This window comes from Elephas maximus, chromosome 6 (assembly GCF_024166365.1).
Source record: "Elephas maximus indicus isolate mEleMax1 chromosome 6, mEleMax1 primary haplotype, whole genome shotgun sequence".
NCBI classification, from domain to species: Eukaryota; Metazoa; Chordata; class Mammalia; order Proboscidea; family Elephantidae; genus Elephas; species Elephas maximus.
In genome coordinates, this window is record NC_064824.1 from 112,994,411 (window position 1) to 113,013,781 (window position 19,371).

Sequence of the window (19,371 nt, forward strand, 5' to 3'; positions counted from 1 at the left end):
TTCTTCTTCATTCCCTGTGTAACTTGGAACTTCTTTGGGTTGGTGGTCTTCTGGGAATCACCCCATACACTTGGCTGTCTTTCCCAGGATTTTCTAGCCCAATAACCGGTTCACTTAGGTCTCCCTAACACAGGACCCCAGCCTCATTGTGGGGCAAAGAGTCTCAAGTTGAGACTTGGTAACCAAACAAGTGATTGGAGAATGGTTAACAGGGCATGGCATTTGGAATTGACCATTGGCAAGCCTCTGAACCTCTCTGGATTAATATTTGCCATCTATAATTGAGGACACTACAAAATTCTTTGCAGAACTGCTGGAGAAGTTTACAAAAGGTTAACAGATTAATCTCTTCATTGTCTATGTGTCAGGCACTACTCTGTGTCCAGTAACAATCCTATGAGGTGGGAACATTTATTATCCCATTTTGAAGATGGGAAAATAGAGAAGTTAAATAACTTGGCCATGAGTGCACAGCTAATATGTAGCAAAATTGAGAATTCAACCCAGACTCCCAAATTCACCATGCTATGCTACTTCCTGGTTATGCTGATTTCATGTACTCCGTGTCACTTAGACTGCAAAGCCTTTTTGGTTAGCTATTTTTGATAACAGGGTCTAAAATGCCCCCATTATCTCCAGGAATTCATTGCTAAATGCATCGTCTAGCAATTATAGGGTCACCACTATGAAGAGTGGAGTCTCTGGGTGGTGAAAATGGTTAACTCACTCAGCTGCTAACCTAAAGGTAGGAACTTGAAGTGCCTCAGAAGAAAGGCCTGGTGATACCCTTCAAAAAAAATCAGCCGTTGAAAACCCCATGGAGCACACACAGTTCGACTCTGAAACACACAGGGTCATCGTGACTCAGAAGCGACTCGAGGGCAACTGGTTTACTATGAAGAGTAGGCGATGTGTATAGAACTTGGAAGAATTATAAAATAGAAGGAAAAAACAAAGTAGGAAAATAGGCAAAGTCGGTCTGGAAAGTTGAATTTTCTGCAGCAGGGGTATTAGTTAATACCTGCAGCACGTGAATTCTGCGGTGGAGGATTAAATAGAAAAAAAATCGTCCAGGAGCTTTAGGAGCACAGCCCGTGCTAAATCAGTGTGGACTCTCACTTTGAAAGCCGCTGTTATTAATTGCTCATCTTTTTGTAATCTCTTTGCCAACACATTGAATAACAGCCTATATAAGCTGCCATAGAAAATATGGAGTGATACGTGACTGGTGCCTTTTAGATTCGTGACATAAATTATTTTTACCCAAATAGTGCAAGGAGCCCTGGTGGTGCTGCGGTTAAAGTGTTCAGCTGTCAACTGAAAGACCAGTGGTTCGAACCCACCAGCTGCTCCACGGGAGAAAGATGTGGCAGTCTGCTTCCATAAAGATTTACAGCCTTGGAAACCCTGTGGGGCAGTTCTACTCTGTCCTATAGGGTCACTATGAGTGGGAATCGACTCAACGGTACCGGGTTTGATTTTTTTTGGTTTTTATTACAGTAGCACTTGATCCAGCTATAAAGGGTGTGTTTTAAGCAAGATAGTTGTTTTGCTCAAAACACAAAAGTTATCTGTGACAGTGATGCTAAGTCTAAATAATTAAAGTGTGTGGCATCTAACACGATAGAAAATATTTTAAATTATAATATAGTATTTCTGAAGTTCCGGAGCTGGCAAAACACTAAGGAAACACCTAGGTGTTTCTTCTGAAGAAATTTATCACTGGGGCAGTCTTATCAGCTTTCTATCAATTTCAACCAAGTTGAAACTCGGGTTTAAAAATTTAACTTGGTGGAACTATTAGGGAAATCAAGAAATCCCATAAACATCATTGGTGACTCCAAGAATCTGACCACAAAGAGAACCGCAATACCCCATGAGGCCCTCGCCACACAGTTTGATGAAATACCTGATTTTCCTCACTCCCATACCCTGAAGGGGAAAAAAATCCATGAAACTTTTTAATCATTCAGCATCAACTGATTTAAGTTTTACTTCCTGGACCTAGCAAAACTGACTGAGGGATGCATGCCAAAAATAGTTTATTCCCTTCCTGAAGGGCATTTCCGTGTCCTTCGTCCTCTCATCTCCACCTGCAATTATGCTTACTGACTTCATGATCTGGTTTGAGATCTTATCCAGAATATAAATATTAGCATGCGTGGAATTGAGTGGGGGAAAGGTATTATGTATAAATGAGGGGAAGAAAAAACCTACAAACTTAGTTTTGCTCTAGGAAATTCACTGCCCCTGAAAACAGTCTAGTGAGCTAAGCCTAAATGATTTCTGCTTCCTGGTGGTGATGAATCTTTTATTTCCTCTTATGGTCAGGCCCATTTCCTGAGCAACAGGAAGGAATTGCCGTGGCATTCGGCACAGAGCTGCGAAGATGCCCGACACTTCAGCTTGATCACCATATGTTCATTGTGTTAAATTTTCTTTCAGCCAAATGCTCCCTAGATCTTTTTTGCTGTCTCTAGAAGCTAGAATCTAGCTTCTCCTAGATTCTCCTGAATTCTAATGTTTTCCTTCTTTTCTCCATAATGCTCTAGTGGGGAGCATGCCAAAGCCCTGTTTTATTCTAGAAATGGCCACGGTAGGATTAATATTGCACTTGTGTGTAGCAGTTGGCCTCATTGCCAGCAATTGTTAGTTTCATCAAAATGAAGTGTAATGTTGACAGGCAGGCCAAGTAATTATCGCAAATATCAGGATTTTAACAGCAACAACAACAAAAAGATGTGTAGTGTTTAGAAACCCTATCATATGATTGCTATTATAATATTTGCATATTTGAAATGAATGATGTTCTTCCATCCCCAAAACTCCAGTTTTTTTAAATATCATTTTTAGAAAAAACCAAGCACACTGAATGCTACAAGCATGTTAGTGGCCGGGTGAGAAGGGTTCTGGATGGCAGATGTGGCACGTTCAAGTGATTGTATGGCAAAATAAGCGTCCCAGAGGGAACATAAGGAGGATGGTACCCTAATTTTTAGTACCAGAAGCAAAACCTACTTTCAGGAGTACGGTTGGAATAAATACTACAATCATTTACCGAACTCCTACTATGCACTGTGCACTATATTCATAGCCCAGTAGTGAAATAGATCTATAAATAAATGCCCTTCTACACCAGATTCCATAGCAGAGATACAGAACACAGTGCAAACATCTGTTCACTAGGATCTTCAGCTCCCCCCTTGAATGCCACCATATATCCAGCAATAAGTTGAGGGTCTAAGTTTTAAGAAATCAAATAGAACACTTGGGGTTCTGTCCTCAAACTGTCCTGAAATCCTTGAATCAATCCTAGAAATAAAGCAAAGATGATTAGAAGCCAGATTAGAACTAAAAACATAGCTTGTACTCAGCTAATAAACCCTGGTGGCGTAGTGGTTAAGGGCTATGGCTGCCAGCCAAAAGCTTGGCACTTAGAATCCACCAGGCACTCCTTGGAAACCCTATGGGGTAGTTCTACTCTGTTCTATAGGGTTGTTATGAGCTGGAATCGACTGGATGGCAATGCGTTTGGTTTTTGGTACTAACCGAAAGGTTAGCAGTTAGAATCCACCCAGCAGTGCCATGGAAGAAAGGCCTGGAGATCTCCTTCTGTGAGAGTATAGCCATTGAAACCTTATGGAGTACAGTTCTACTCTGACACATATGGGGTTACCATGGGTCGGAATCCACTCAACGGCAACAGATTTAGATGAGTACAATTTTGAGTGGGCTGGAGACAGTGCTCATACCACCTGGGATGGAGGAAAATTTACTAGGGCTGAAAGCACAGATAATATTCAAACACTTCACTGTGTGGGTTGTGATCGTAAACATGCATGTTCTTGATGTCCGTATAGATGCACTTTAAAAATGAGAACTACTATTTTTCTTTTTTTTTAATGGTAAATACTGGTTTCAGCATAAAAGTTGCTGGGAGCGGGAGATCAAACAAGGAGGCCTCGTTCGAGACAATTGTAGAGCGAAACTCAGCCAAATTCTATCTAGCTTTCTCCTTAGTAACAAGACTCAGTAATTAAAGTGTACCAGGTGCAAGGAATGTCACAGATATCTGAAATTACATTTCCTCTGGGAATCAAGTAAGTAAACGCACATTCCCTAAGTGCCTGGGTTTTAGTGGAAAACAAATTATCTTACAAAGACTTCATCAGTTCACAGGTTAGCACCACCCACAATAATAGCTGGAAACAAATCATTTTGTCCTGAAGAGATACAGTGGACAGTATACAGTAGTCACTGAGCAGCGTTTGCTGCTTGAGTCCATAAATGCATGGAGTTTTTTGCCTCTTTTATACTCATGAGAGTTATTTCTTCTAGCTTCTTTCATTTATTTAGGTTTCACACTGAGTTACTCAAGTTAATGTGAATTCTGCTTTCTTCAAATGTCTTCTCAATTTGGAGGTAATGCCAGTGTAATTCTAGGGCTGTCATTAAATCTACAGAAACCACATGACTCACGGATGTTTTCCTCTCTGAGGTTCTTCGCCAGTAGTAATGTTAGCAGAGCAATGAGTCTCTGCTCCTCCTCAGTCTTCTCATTAGTTCTGCTGAGCATGTGACTCACCACCTCTCCCCTGTGTTATTGTGGGTGTTCCCTCACTGCTTGACAACATGAGCTGGGCGATTTATCGGCTTAAAACATTTACACGTCTTTTTTTATTTTGTGCCAACATTCTCTAGGATCTGCGTGGCCATTTTCCCGAAGCTGCATGTTGGCAGAGATGATATACTTTTGATTTCTGAAAATGAACAGTGCAAGCCAGGACTCACAATTCATAAATAAATTCCCATGTTTTCCCTGCAGGATATAAATACTCCAAAACGCTGCCTGCAGATTCAAATCTGGGCAGAGAATTCAACCAAATCCCGTTGATGGAGGTACCATTCTGGGAGCATTGACGAGGCCTTACGTTTTTAGTATACGTAAGACAGCTAAGGGAAACCCTGGTGGCGTAATGGTTAAGAGCTACAGTTGCTAACCAAAAGGTCGGCAGTTTGAATCTACCAGGTGCGCCTTAGAAACCCTATGGGGCAGTTTTACTCTGTCCTATAGGGTCGCTATGGGTCAGAATAGACTCTACGGCACCAGGTAACAGGTAAGGCAGCTAAAGACAGACCCTGAATACTTCACTCAAATCCAACCAAGTTGTTAACATAAAGAATTTGTCAAGTGGCTACCATGATAACAGCCTGCTTCAGGTGGGCTAATATTTAGACCTTTCATGTTCAAACTGGACCAAGTTTTCCCCTCCAGAGAGTCATTTTAAGAGCACTAATATCAGCATTAGTATTCAGTACACAGTTTGAAATTCTTTTAAACTCTATTGGGAAATTCCACTTTGTCTAAGTGTATCCTTCCTGCTTTAGCATCATCTACAAATTCCCTCAAGGGGCGGTACATTCATTTCCTATTGCTGCCGCAACAGATTTCCACAAACTTAGTGGCTTAAAACAACTCAGATTTATTCTCCTACAGTTCTGAAAGTCATGAGTGTAAAATCAGAGCATTGGCAGAACTGTGCTCCTTCTGGAGGCTTCGGGGGGAATCCATCGCCTTGCCTTTTCTAGCTTCTGGAAGCCACCTACATTCCTTGGCTCGTGACCACTTCCTTAAATCCCTCTACCTTCTGGCTTTCATTGTCACATCTCCTACTACTGACTCTGAACCTCCTGTGGATCTCTTGAAAGGACCCTTGTGATGACCTTGTGCTCACCCAGATAATCCTCAGTAATGTCCCCATCTCAAAACCACTTAATCACATTTGCAAAGTCCGTTTAACCATGTCCACCACTACCAGTTGCCATCAAGTCAACTCTAACTCCTGATATAACCCCACATATGTCAGAGTAGAACTGTGCTCTATAGGGCTTTCAATGGCTGACTTTTTGGAAGCGGATCTCTAGGCCTTTCTTTCAAGGGGCCTCAGGATAAAGTAGAACCTTCAACCTTTCAGTTGGCAGCTGAGTGCGAATTCACCATTTGTACCACCCAGTGACTCCTTTACCATATAAGTCAGCATATTCACAGATTCCAGGGATTAGAACATGGAGATTTTGGGGAGGCCATTATTCAGCCTATCACAGTTGACACAGCAGAGATGACACAAAGGCAGTAGCTCCACCTAGTTAGGGCATTATTTCTCCCCTAAAGTACCAGAGAGTCACAGATGAAAACAAGCAATTAAGACAACATTAAATTGGGCTGCTGTAAACAAGCTGTGTTAAGAAGTTGGCTTACCCATATATTCATGTTATAAAAGATTGAGATCTGGATGGAGTTATAGGATACATTTCTTGGATTTCTCTTCGTGATTCCTAAACATAACACCCTTAATATCCCTTTTACTGGCCTATGGACATGCCTCTGCCAAGGCTCAGAGAAAAGCACTGAGCTGGATCAAAGACTTTACTTCCTAATACCTTTCACGGTAGCTCTGCTAACTTTCTGATACAGAAAGAGGGGGCAAACCTAGATACGCAAATATTTAAAAAGTGCCTAACTCAGTGTTTAGAAACAAATTGGTTTGAAAGTGTGCATGTGAAATGCTAGCGCTGCACAAATTCTCTTTATTGCTCAAATGCTCCAGAAAGGACATTCCCTAAGGCTGCGCTGTGCCATTTGGAATGAAAATGAGCATCGTATGAGATCTTGGGTGTATCTAAAGGTCAGTAGAATTTCAACCAGGTGTTTTGCATTCCCATAATAGGCTTGGCAGTAGGCGTGGTTTATAAATTCCCCTTGGGAGAAGTAAATGTAAATATTTTTTAATAACATGTTTCCATCTCATCCTTGGCCCTTCCTTCAATTTCAAAACACAGTCTCATATTCATTCTTTTATTGTCTCATGTTTTCAACCAATGTTTATCAGCAGAAGCAAGATATATTAAAATGCCTAAAATTAAACTTGTCTTCCTTATCCCCTACATATCACCACCATCCCACTCTTCCTTGAGCTTTTTTCTGTCCATCTCAGTCACCGAATCACAGAAATCTGGGACGTGCTACAGGCTTCTTCCTATCCTTTGTCTTCTTCATCCAACGTCATTAAATTCTGTAATGTAGTAAATGAAAGATTCCTTTCCATGCTGAAAGGGATGCCTTATTTCAGACTCTTGTCTCTCAGCTGAACAATCACAATAGTTTTCTAACTCACATCCGTCTCTGATCTTGCTCACCTCTATTCAGTCCTCCACACTCTGGACAGAATGAGCTTCTGAAATGTTAACATGCTGTCACTTCCCTACTTTAAATTTTTCAGTGGCTCCCTATGGCCTAGAGGTTAAAATCCAAACATCTAATTTTGGTTTAAAAAAAAAAAGCCATTCATAATCTTCCACCAGCCCTCTTTCTAATATTATTACCTCTTTTGGGGCCTCCCACTTCGTTCCTGAACCCTATGATTCAAACAAAACCTCTTCTTTGTCCAGTACTGCAACAAAAATTAGCAGGACAGCTTCTGCTGGTCAAGATTTTATTATCTTTTATAAGGGATAAGACTGTTGAATGATGTAAAGAAAAAACAAAAGGTAGTATCGTAAGGGAGGAACAAAATGCTTTGAGGTTCAAAGGTTAAAGAAAGAACGTTTTTGAGAAGAATCTTGTAGTGTTCACAACGTTCTTCAAGCATAAATTTTGCAAATGGTCATAAAGAAAATAAAGGAAATTCAAGATGGGAAAGTATATCATTCTGATCTTTTAAAGTTCTCACTGGGATTTTACAAGTCTTTTATTCCCATTTAAAGGACAGCAAACGATAGCAGACATAGGAACGCAGAAGCTATTTTGATGGGCTGTTTCAGTGCCTGGGGCAGCCTCAGACTCCAGCTGGATGAGTGACTGGGGCGAGTAGCGGGGGAGAGTGACTGTGTTAGGTGGGTTGTTTGTCTAAAACATACAAGTAAAAAGCCTGTGATGAAAGAGTGACAAGCAGTTGTTGTTGCTCTCAGTGTCATATTTCTCATGTCTATTAGTGGGTTTGGGTTATTAATGACTATGATTGATCCCCATTTCCTTCCAGTCTATCAGTTCCCATTGATTTTTATTGACTTTTCCAACTTAGGTCCTGTGGTCCATTAATTCACCCTCTTTCTTGCCAACTCCCCCTTGCCTAGCAAAAACCCCAAACCTACATCAGTCTGTCTGCCTCCTCCAATACCAGCCCCAGGCTGTTGAAGAAACCCACACAAACATTCTGCTTCATACCACAATAAACTCCAGGGTTTCGATCTCAGGCAAGCTTTCAATGCTCCCATCCAAACTCTAGAGCTGGCTCTCTCTTATGGCGTTCCCTTTCTCCCTGCTCTGTCTCAGTAGGTCATTTCATTCCTAGAGCAAAATGAGATAGCAATATCTTGACTTGCTTCCTTGCCAACATCAAGAAATTTATCTTTTCCCATCTGTATCACCATGCCTCAGGAAACTTATTTTTATTGTTAAAAGGCAGATTCTGGTTTAGTAAGTCTGGGGTGGGGCCAAAGATTCTCATTTCTAACAAGCTCCCGGGTGATGCCAATGCTGCTGGTTCTGGAATCACACTTTTATTACAAAGTCTTAGAACTCATTTCTGAACCAATACCCAGAACTTCCTCTTCTCCAAACCTTTAATCTTTCCTTCACTACTGCTTCTTTCCTCTCAGTATATAGAAATGCGTATCTCCTTGATCTTAAAGAAAAGACCTCAGAAGTTGACTAAATTCCAGCCCAATAATGTCTTCCTTTTGTTATTAGCCCTACATCTCGCCTTCTCTTCAAAACTAGGTTTCTTGAATGTGTAGGTTACCTGATTTTTTTTTTTTCTGCGCACCCTCACATGATATTTACTTTTGAACACACTGAAGCCCAGCTTCATCCCATAAACCAAACCAAAAGCCAAACCCATTGCGGTTGAATCAATTCTGACTCTTAGTGACTCTGTAGAACAGAGTAGAACTGCTCCATAGGGTTTCCAAGGAGTGCCTGGTGGATTTGAACTGCTGACCTTTGGTTAGTAGCCAGAGCTTTTAACCACTATGTCACCAGGGTTTCGTTCATCCACATAATGACGTGGAAATTGCTTTTTCCAAGGCCTTGCAGGGCCCGATGGATGATAAATTCGATGCGTACTTTCAACCCTTCTATTATTGAACGCCTCAGTAGCATTTGGCTCATTATTGAAACCTTCTTCTCCATTGACTTTCATTCCATCGTCTTACTCCCATTTCTATGACCATTCATTCACAGTCTACTTTTCAAGTTTCCATTCATCTACTCTTGACTTAACAGGTTGTTCTTTGGCATTCTATCAATGGTTTTCATCCTATTGTTTATTCTCTGTTTCTAAGAGCCCATTTCCATGGATTCCATGATCACCTGTATCATGAAGAGTTTCTAAACTGATGTCTTCTTAAGATCTCAACCCATATGTCCAATCATTTATTCTAAGCTTTCCGTCTGTTATAAACCAAAGGCATTTAAAGCTCAACATGTCTAAAACTTAATTCTGGACCGTTTCCCTAAACTTGCCTCTCCTATACTTTTTCTCTCAGTGAAAGATACCACCTGCTATCCAATACATAAGCAAGAAACCTCGATGCCGTTTTATATCCTTCTTCTCCCATACCACTTATATCCACCTCTACCAGTTCTAGTCCCTATCATGTCTCCCCAGTTTGTCCCCTCTTCTCCATTCCTGCTGCCACTACTTCAGTGTGGATTTTCCCCATTTCTTTTCTGAACCAATTACCACTCTTGCTCCCTCCAGCCTGGGTGACTTACTACCCTCACTCCACACATTAGTGGGAGTGATCTGGCTAAAACATAAATATGATTATATCGCTCTACCACTTAAACATCTTTAACATCCCCCCAATGGGTAAAATACATTCTATTCAATTGGCTTGCATGGTCTGGAAGACCCTGACCCTTTTTTCTCCTCCAGCATCAGTTCCAGACACCTTTCTTGGGACCCTAAGCTCCAGCTATATAACCCATTGCAGATGAGTCAATTCCAACTCATAGAGACCCTATAGGACAGAGTAGAACTGCCCAATACAGTTTCCAAGGGGCGCCTGGTAGATTCAAACTACAGACCTTTTGGTTAGCAGCCATAGCTCTTAACCACTATGCCACCAGGATTTCCCTGGCTATATATAGAATTCCCTATATTTCTCCAAGGGACCATAACCCACACCACTGTCTCAGCTTGGACAATGCTTCCCCACCCAGTACTTCACCCTGATTCTTCAACAAAATGGTTCCTGTTCACCTCACAAGAAGCCTTTATTTATTTTTTTTTAATTAAAAAAACTATCCTTAATACTTGGCATCTGTCTACGGGCAACGCCTGGGAAGGCAACTGATTTGGGGTGTTTTTCAGATAAGAGTGGCAGTATTTCCACCTAAGATTAACTACCCTGAACACTTCTCTCCACTGTCCTCACCTCTAAATTCAAGAAAAATCATTTTCATAGCCAAGAATAAAACCAAAATGCTAGACACACAGGGGCCAGCCCCTGCTCTATAAGTATATTTTGTTTATTTATTTGCTTGTTAGTGCTTGAAACTGTTTTCCTATCTTCAGAGGCACAATGGGCAATTCAGTAATATCCTCACCATATAAAACCTTGATCATTTTCCTACCTGGAAATAAATGCAGTTGTCTAAAATCCATTTACGTTTATGATAAAAGGCCAGGGTCCCAATGCATGATCTGAATGACCAGACAAAATGTATTCTCTGAGACAAAATAGCACCGCTGAGTGTCTCAGTATATCAGCGATGCAGAGAGCTCCTCTTAAAGTTTGCTCTTGGAGGTTGTTTATTCTGCAGCAATTCAAGCTTAGGCCAAACTGATTGTTTTTCTGCTTTAAATTGCATTGCAGACCTCAAGGAAAAGAACATAAACAGTTGGCAAATTTACAGCCCTTAAACAAAATTGCCTTAACTTGAGGGGATTCCCTTAATATTGTTTCTTATAAATTTTGTCTCTTTTTAACAACTTTCCCATTTCACAGGAATTCAGGAACATGAAGCATCATACACAGGGATGGTTTCTGAGCTCAAGTTCTCGGAAAAAAACAAAAATACACAACAATATTTTCATAATGTAAATACCTTTTATATGGGGTGCCACAGTCAAAGATAGAGAAGGAGCTGGAGTGACACAGCTCAGAGAATATTATTCATTTTCCATCAATACTCTTTTTCTAACGTCAGCAAAAGAATGTTATAATTTGAAAGCAGGAATCCATACCAGGAGGATTTCCAGTAAATGAAAATATAGTGATTTCCAAAATCTTCATTTCGCTTTTTCTCCAGTTCATTCCTTAGTCTACAAAGTCAACTATGCTCTTGTTAATATACCCCTTTTCTTTGCTCCTATCATCCCAAATGTCTGCCAAAACCCCAACCCTGGATAATAGCTAACAAGTATACCATGCTCACTATGTACTGACTGTTATCAGGACTTTATACTCTTGTTAGCCATCATCAGGTTGGCTCCAACTCATGACAACCTCATGTACAACAGAACAAAAAGTTGCCCAGTCCTGTACCATCTTCACAATTTTTGGTATGCTTGAGTCCATTGTAGTAGTCACTGTGTATTTTATGTGCCTTCCTGCCTATGTCAATAAGAAAAAAAATAGTCTGGGGTTTTCATTCATTGATTTTAAAAACATAGCCAGGCCTTTCTTCCTAGTCTGTTTTAGTATGGAAGCTCACCTGAAACCTGTCTACCTGTTGGTATTTGAAATACTAGCGGCATAGCTTCCAACATCATAGCAACAGCTAAGCCACCACAGTATGACAAACTGACAAACAGGTGGTTACACGTACTAACTCTTAATCTTCATAACGACTCTGTTGGGTAGGTACTATTATTGCTTATAGTTCACATAGAAAGAAATAGAGGCACAGAGAGAATAAGTGACTTGCCCAAGGTGACATAGCTATTAAATGACGACTGTCTGCTGGGGAAGTTATCCACAATGTTGTTGAGCTCAGGTGGGAAAGATCGCACAACCAATCAAATTGACACCACCACAGGTTGCAGTCACCTTCCTCATTTGGACCTTCCATCCTGCTCAACAATTCTAACATGCTTCCCTAGTCAGCTACCTTCTTCATTTTTTCCAATGACTATCTCAACCCTCTCCTTTCCTGATCTTCCTTCTTTACTCTTAGAAGATTAGTGCTGAGAATTAGTGTTCCTACCTCCCCGAGGAAACAAAAATGATCAGACAGAAATTCCTTCAAGGCCCTACTGCCTATTGCAGCGGAAGAGGTTCCCTGTCTCTCACCCAAGGACAGAGAACTCTATGTCCTCTTGCCTTCTCATGGACTCTGTTCTATCAGTTGTTTCCCCCTCACTTTATATTCAACCTCTCTCTCTCCATCAGAATTTTCCCATAAAGGATGATGCTGTCCTAGGTCCTCTTTTTTCCTTGTTCTACGCCAAATGCTCCAGGGAAGCTGTATCCACTCCCATGGCTTCAATTACCATCCATTTGCCAGGGATTCCCAACTCTGCCCATCTGAGTCAATTCGATCACACTATTCATCTTCACTTAGATGATTCATCTGTACTTAGTTTCAAATTTTCTAACATTAACCTCATTCTCTTTTCACTCATTCCAGCTCCATAACCTGTATTCCATATACTTGCTTAAGTCAGAATTACTTTGATTCTATGTTCTAAATATTGCTCAAACCCTAGACTAGCCCAACACTACCTTTGCCTGGACTAATGCAAGAATTGATTTAATTGGTCTTCTTTTGGCAGCACAGCCCTCACCTCTGCTCCTACCCACTATCTACATTGCAGCCAGCATAATCCATTCAAAAAGCAAATCTGATCATGTCATGGTTTCCATTGCCTGATCTCTCACTGACTCCTTCTTGCATTATTGCCCATCACATCCTGAAAGAACTCTTTGACATTTAGACTAGATTAAATTTCCTTGCTAAACGTACTCTTGATTTTATTTTTTCGTAAATTTCATCCCATTGTCATTTGCTCATCAATATGTACCTTTCCCATATCCGTAAGTATGTCTTTCTGCTCAACATTGTATTTCTAGTGCTTCAAACAGTGCCTGGTACATGGTAGGTACTTAATATTTGTTTGTGGCATTCTAAACAATCTGTTTATTATAGTTCCAAAAACTAAATTAACTAACTTCAATCAACCATTTATGCACTATTTATTCTAACCACACCATCATTCTTGTTTCATAGCTATTAGCTATCTATAGGCATTGTTAGAGAAATGCAATGGAAAATGCCACTTCACTGCTTAATTTACCTGTCTAAAACCAGTCGCCATTGAGTCAATTCCAACTCATGGTGACACTCTTTTTTTCAGAGTAGAACTGTGCTACGTTTAGTTTTAAATGGTTGATTTATCCGAAGTTACCTCACTGGGTCTTTTTTCTAAAGAGCCTCTGGGTGGACTCAAAATGCCAACCTTTCAGTTAGCAGCTGAGCAAGTTAACCATTTGCACCACACAGGAATTCCAATTTACCCACAGCATGGACAATATTGCATTACTACAAAAACCATGGAAATGTCAGTGAGGCATGTTTGGTCATATGTCCCAATAATGAAATGACCTGCCCATCACCTTTTTATTATTATTATTATTATTATTATTATTATTATTATTATTATTAATTGTAAGGTATTTTGTGTCTTTGAACATAGAGAATGAAAATGGAAAGTTTTCTGTTTCATCTTCACTATGAAATGTGCTGTTTGTAGTGTGTGTGTGTGTGTGTGTGTGTGTGTGTGTGCACTCACTCTGTTTCCCATTTCATTGACATCCATAGCTGTCAAGTCAATTCCAACTCATAGTGACCCTATAGGACACACTAGAACAGCACCATTGGATTTCCAAGGAGTGGCTGGTGGATTCCAACAGCCAGCCTTTTGGTTAGTAGACAAGCTCTTAACCATTGTGCCACCAGGGCTCAAGCCAACCCTATATCCCATGCCCTCTCCCTTGGCAAAGACATGACCCCAGTTCCAGTAGGTTCACTAGAGCATATTGTTTTAAGGAAATGAAAATAGGTGTGCAATTTGTTCGTCAATAAAGTAGGTACCTTTCCTCAGATTCTCATGGACTCCAGACTTTCTGGAGCTATGGACGGTGGGTAAATCCCTGAAACTATTGTCCTGAGATTGTCTTTAAACCTCAAACCAAAAGTATCCCCTGAAGTCTTCTTAAAACCAAACAATATAAAAAAAAAAAATTAATTTATATTGGCTTGATTGGTAAAAAATGCCTGCCTTGAGCATTACGATCTTTTAATAACTATCTACACAGTATAAAACTGACAACAGCAACTCAAAAGATTAGGGGGCAGCGAGTTTATGTTAGTGATGGAGGAACAACTCAAAAAAGGAGGGTGAAAATAGTTACACAACTTGAAGAATGTAATCAATGTCACTAAATTGTACATGTAGAAACTATTGAATTGGTTATGTTTTGCTGTACACATTCTCAACAACAAAATAAATAAGATTTAGAGAAAAAATCAGTCAAGTAGGTAGCTTTCAAAGATGATGCTGAATTAATTGTCAGAAGTAGAATGTTGCGTAAAGAAATTTTGTTTTATATGAAAGTTAGAAAAAACTGAGTAATACATCTTTTCTAACCTGTTTGTATTCCAAAGATAAATATATACTATTTCTTTCCAGTCATAACCTACATTTTTTGGGGGGAAAGTGAGGTCACTAAAGCACCCAAATGGTTTCAAATGCCATGTTTCACACACGACTCCCTGATTCTCAAGCTGTCATAGGGGTAAAATCACACTCATCAAAGAAACACAATAATGACCGCTCAGAGACCTGTGCTGAAACTTGAAAGTAATTGAACCATTTAATCCCAGTTTACTTGCTCAGAAATTTTCTCTGGAATGATCTGTTTCTAAAAGCCTATGTTCTTGCAGCAAACTGAATCTGTTGCCTCTTGGATAAACTCAGTCCATATTGAAACTTGTTCCAAAACACAGATTTATTATGCTTTCTACCTGGTTCTCAATGTTATGGTTTTTATCCAAGCTCTGCCTTATCCTAAAGCAGTGGTTCTCAAATTTTACCTTGAGTCAGAACCACCCAGAATGTTTGTTAAAACACAATCAAAATTTCTGATCCAGCAGGTCTTTGGTGGGCCTGGAGAATGAGCATTTTAAGTTTCAGTGATGCCGTTGCTGTTGGTCAGGGAACCATGCTTTGAGAACCCCTGTTCCTAAACTCATGCCCTTTCTCAGTTCACCTAGCATTCCTTCCTGCCAAGTCATGAAAAATCAGTTTCTATTGGCCACTTCTATCACCTCTTATCCTTCCATAATTCATCTAGGCCAGTACCATCCAAGAGAAATACCAGGCAAGCCACATGCATAATTTTACATTTTTGAGAAGCCACATAAAAAAATAAAAAGGAAGAAGTAAAATCAACTTTAATAATATAAGTTATTTAACCCAATACTTCCAAAATATTTTTGTTTCAACATGTAAGTCTTTGAAATCTGGTGAATGTTTTTTATACTTAGGTATACATGTATATATATATTGCACTTATAGCACATCTCACTTTAGACTAGTTGCATTTCAAGTGCTCCTTAACCACTCTTGGCTAATGGCTACCATATTGGATAGGGCAATCCTAGGTCTTTAGAGTAAATGAATCTGAAGTATTGAGGGCTCTGTTTGGTCTGCCCATTACTATTACGTTCAGCTTATTTCCTCAATTCTAAGATGTCCCTGACTCTCGGATGGGTTATCAATTTAATAACAGGTTTTAAAGTTTGAACTACTACATCATTAAATCTACCCATTGATTATAAAATGCATGCCAATATCAAAATTTTATGTCTTTTTTTTACACATAAACCCAAATAAAAATATGCCATGGTGTCTTATTTTAGGGCAGATTTTTTCCTTGTTTTTCTCCTGCCCCGTTGTCCTACTCATCTCCTGCCTTATCGGCAATCCATGTTAACAATGTAGCATTTATTCTTTTTTGTTTTCCTTCCATCATCATATAATCCTACACAAATATCCACAGAGAAGTTCGTGTTTGTCTATATTTATTTTATTAAAATGAGATCATATTATACCCACTTATTTGAATAATTTCTTTCTTATTCAGTAGTAGCTTATGAAAATCCCTGCAACTCAACTGGAGGTTGTAATTTGTTCTTCTTAATGGCTCCAGAAGAATCCATGGAGTGGGTGCCATAATTTATTCAACTTTTCTCTTGTTGGTGGGCACATACATTATCTTTTTCTTTTATTACTGAGAAAAATGCTATAATAAAACTCTCTATAGATAGATAGACGGACATATTTAGATACATAGATATATATCTTTGCTTATTGTCCTTTTTATTTCTATGGAAGAGATTCCTGGGAGCAGAGTTTCTGGGTTAAATAGATGTCACCAGATTGCTAGTTGACATTTGATGTGTTATAGCATTTTGGGGAAAAAATGTATCATGATAGCCTTTTCCCCACATTCCCAGTAACAACAGAAGTATAGCTCAGAAAGATTATAAAATAGGGGGGAAAACTTTTAGAAACTGGACAAAACAGTCTTTAGCTTGCAACTTTTCTTGTTATCCTTCCTATTTGTTGGAGCTCTGGTTGCAAAATTGTTAAGAGCTCAGCTGCTAATCAAAAGATTGACAGTTCAAATCCACCAGCTGCAACTTGGAAACCCTATGGGGCAGTTCTACTCTATCCTGTAGGGTCACTATGAGTCAAAATCGACTCCACAGCAACGGGTTTTTCTATTTGTTAGACTTTCTCCCACCATATCCGAGCTCTTGCTTTCCAACAAACAAATACAATCGTCATTGGCAGTCCAAGCAAAGCATTTTAAATCATCCCCCTAGTGAATCCTTCTCAATCAACCACTGGTTCCAACCAATATATGTTTTTTTGTTGTTGTTGGAGCCCTGGTGGTACAGTGGTTAAAAGCTCAGGCTGCTAACCAAAAGGTCAGCAGTTCCAATCCACCAGTCGCTCCTTGGAAACTGTATGGGGCAGTTCTGCTCTGTCCTCTAGGGTCGCTATGAGTCAGACTCCACTCTATTGCAACAAGAGGAGAGAATGGGTTTTGGTTGTTATTGTTAGGTGTCTTTCAGTCCATTCCAACTCAGTGGCCCTATGACAGCAGAATGAAACACCACCCAGCCCTGCACCAAGCTCACAGTGTTGCTATGTTTGGAGCCCATTGTTGTAGCCACTATGTCAATCTACCTGGTTGAGGGTCTTCTTCCTTTTCACTGTCCCTTTAGCCCTCCTTTATGATTCTGTCTGTATTCAAGTGTTCTCTTCATTGGTCTTCCTGATAAACGGTAAACAAGTTTGGGGGAAAGCCCACAGAGAAAGGACTTTATTGCTGTATGCCCAATCTCTTTGCAAGAAATACTAGAAAAATTAGACTAGAAATCAAAGGACCTGACCATGTAATCTACCCACAAAGCAAAACCGTTGCCGTTGAGTCGACTCTGGCTCATAGCGACCCTACAGGACAAAGTAGAACTGCCGTTTACAGTTTCCAAGGAGTGCCTGGTAGAATCGAACTGCCGACCTTTCGGTTAGCAGCCATAGCTCTTAAACACTACACCACCAGGATTTCCAAGTAGCATAAATTGTAACTCAGGGAATAACAATAATTGGAAGGATAAACAGCAACAACTAACATTTATTATGTTTTAGTATGTGTCAGGCATTGTCTTCAGTGTTTTACCTTTGTCAACTCACTTTCTCTTTCAAAATCTCCATAAAGTAGGTATTTTTTATTATGATTATTTTTCCCACTTTTATGGCTGAGAACATTGAGATCACACAGGCAATAAATGGCAGGAAGCACACTGGAACATAGACATTCTGACTTCAGAGTCCTAATCACCTGATCTTCTCTCTCTTTGAACCTCAGTGTCCTCAGCTGTAAAATGAGTATGATCATACCAACTCTAACTACCTTTCAAAATTGCTGAGAAGAAATATGAAAGTGATTGAAAAACCATTAAAAGCTCTAACAAGGTAATGTAGCCTTGTTTCGAGGTGGAAAACTTGGCTGAGATTATTCCATCATTCAAAGCCACTTATAAACAAACACTAAGCAGATGAATTGATTTACACGAAGACAAAATGAGCCATCTTTGGACCACAAACACACTTCTGAAGGTGACACTGGACAGATAAACGACCAGCAAACGCAGGGCCTGACCTGCAGCTCATCCCCATAGCCTGCTGTTTTGCCTGAAAGTAAAAAAAAAAAAAAAAAAAACCGCAGCCAACCTTTACCTCTATCGTGTAGCTTGACTGTGTCCTTCCTCTCTGGGCCTCAGCCCTTGCATTTTACTTAATTGGAGCACCAGGCCATAAATCTTACGTACTTAAGGGCCAGAAAACTCTCTGGAGCTCTCAGACTGAAATTTGTGTGGGAGTTCAGCAATATTGAATTTTCAAATAAAATGATTAACAGGCACCTTTAGGGCAGCCTCAGAGAAAACAATCCTTGCTGACTCTTGCCACCTTAATATAAGGAAGCTTTTTGTTTTTAGGCTTAATAAAAAGGGTTTGAAGGTAACCTAGGGATAAGTGACTAAAAGCAGGTAGAGAGAGGCCATCCATTCTCCTGTCTGGAAGGCACTTCCAACACCTGGAATCTCATCATTTCTCTTTGTGCTGGTCTAAGGCCATTGGAACATGTTACTAGGGAGTTTGAAGCACTTAGTTCAACCTTAGCTGCAATCAGCTCTAATTGCTGTTCTTTAGAAACAGTCATTCCAAGATTTTCATAGTAAAAATGGGTACACCTGATCAAAAAACCTATGTGCTTTTCCACAGCACAGTAACATCAATCAGACTGCATGAAACAGAAAATTAAAATCAGTTAAGAGGAAGACCATCACTCAATCCAATTCAATCATAGACTGAGGCCTACAAACCCACTATTTACTGAAACAATGATTTGGATGCTCTGCCAAATAAATATAGGATGTTTACGGCCTTATGAAATAGGAATCTGCCTCACTTATGCAGCAGGAAGATCATTTACAACCAATTTCCGAAAGACACCAAGCATCAATAATAAATTTTCAAATCAAGGCCAGAAATTGAAATACTCAAAAGAGGTCTATTAAGCAATATGAAGTTGTTGTCAGAAGAAGGGTTTTCAGGGACGTTATACCAATTTACAATCATGAAGCATCTATAAAATAGTTGTGACCAGCCTGGCTTTCCCAGTCTCTGAGAAGCAGGAGGCTTGACTTTACAGAGGATCTGGGTCAATGGGCAACAAGGACAGGGGATTGATCTCAATGTCAACCTGACTGCCTTCCAAGATGATCAC

General features: G+C 39.9%; 1 protein-coding gene across 1 annotated transcript in view; it reads left to right on the forward strand.

Moving 5' to 3' along the window:
• Window positions 1–19,371, forward strand: part of VWC2L (von Willebrand factor C domain containing 2 like) — a 182,687-nt gene that overhangs the window by 145,920 nt on the left and 17,396 nt on the right. The window lies entirely within an intron of this gene.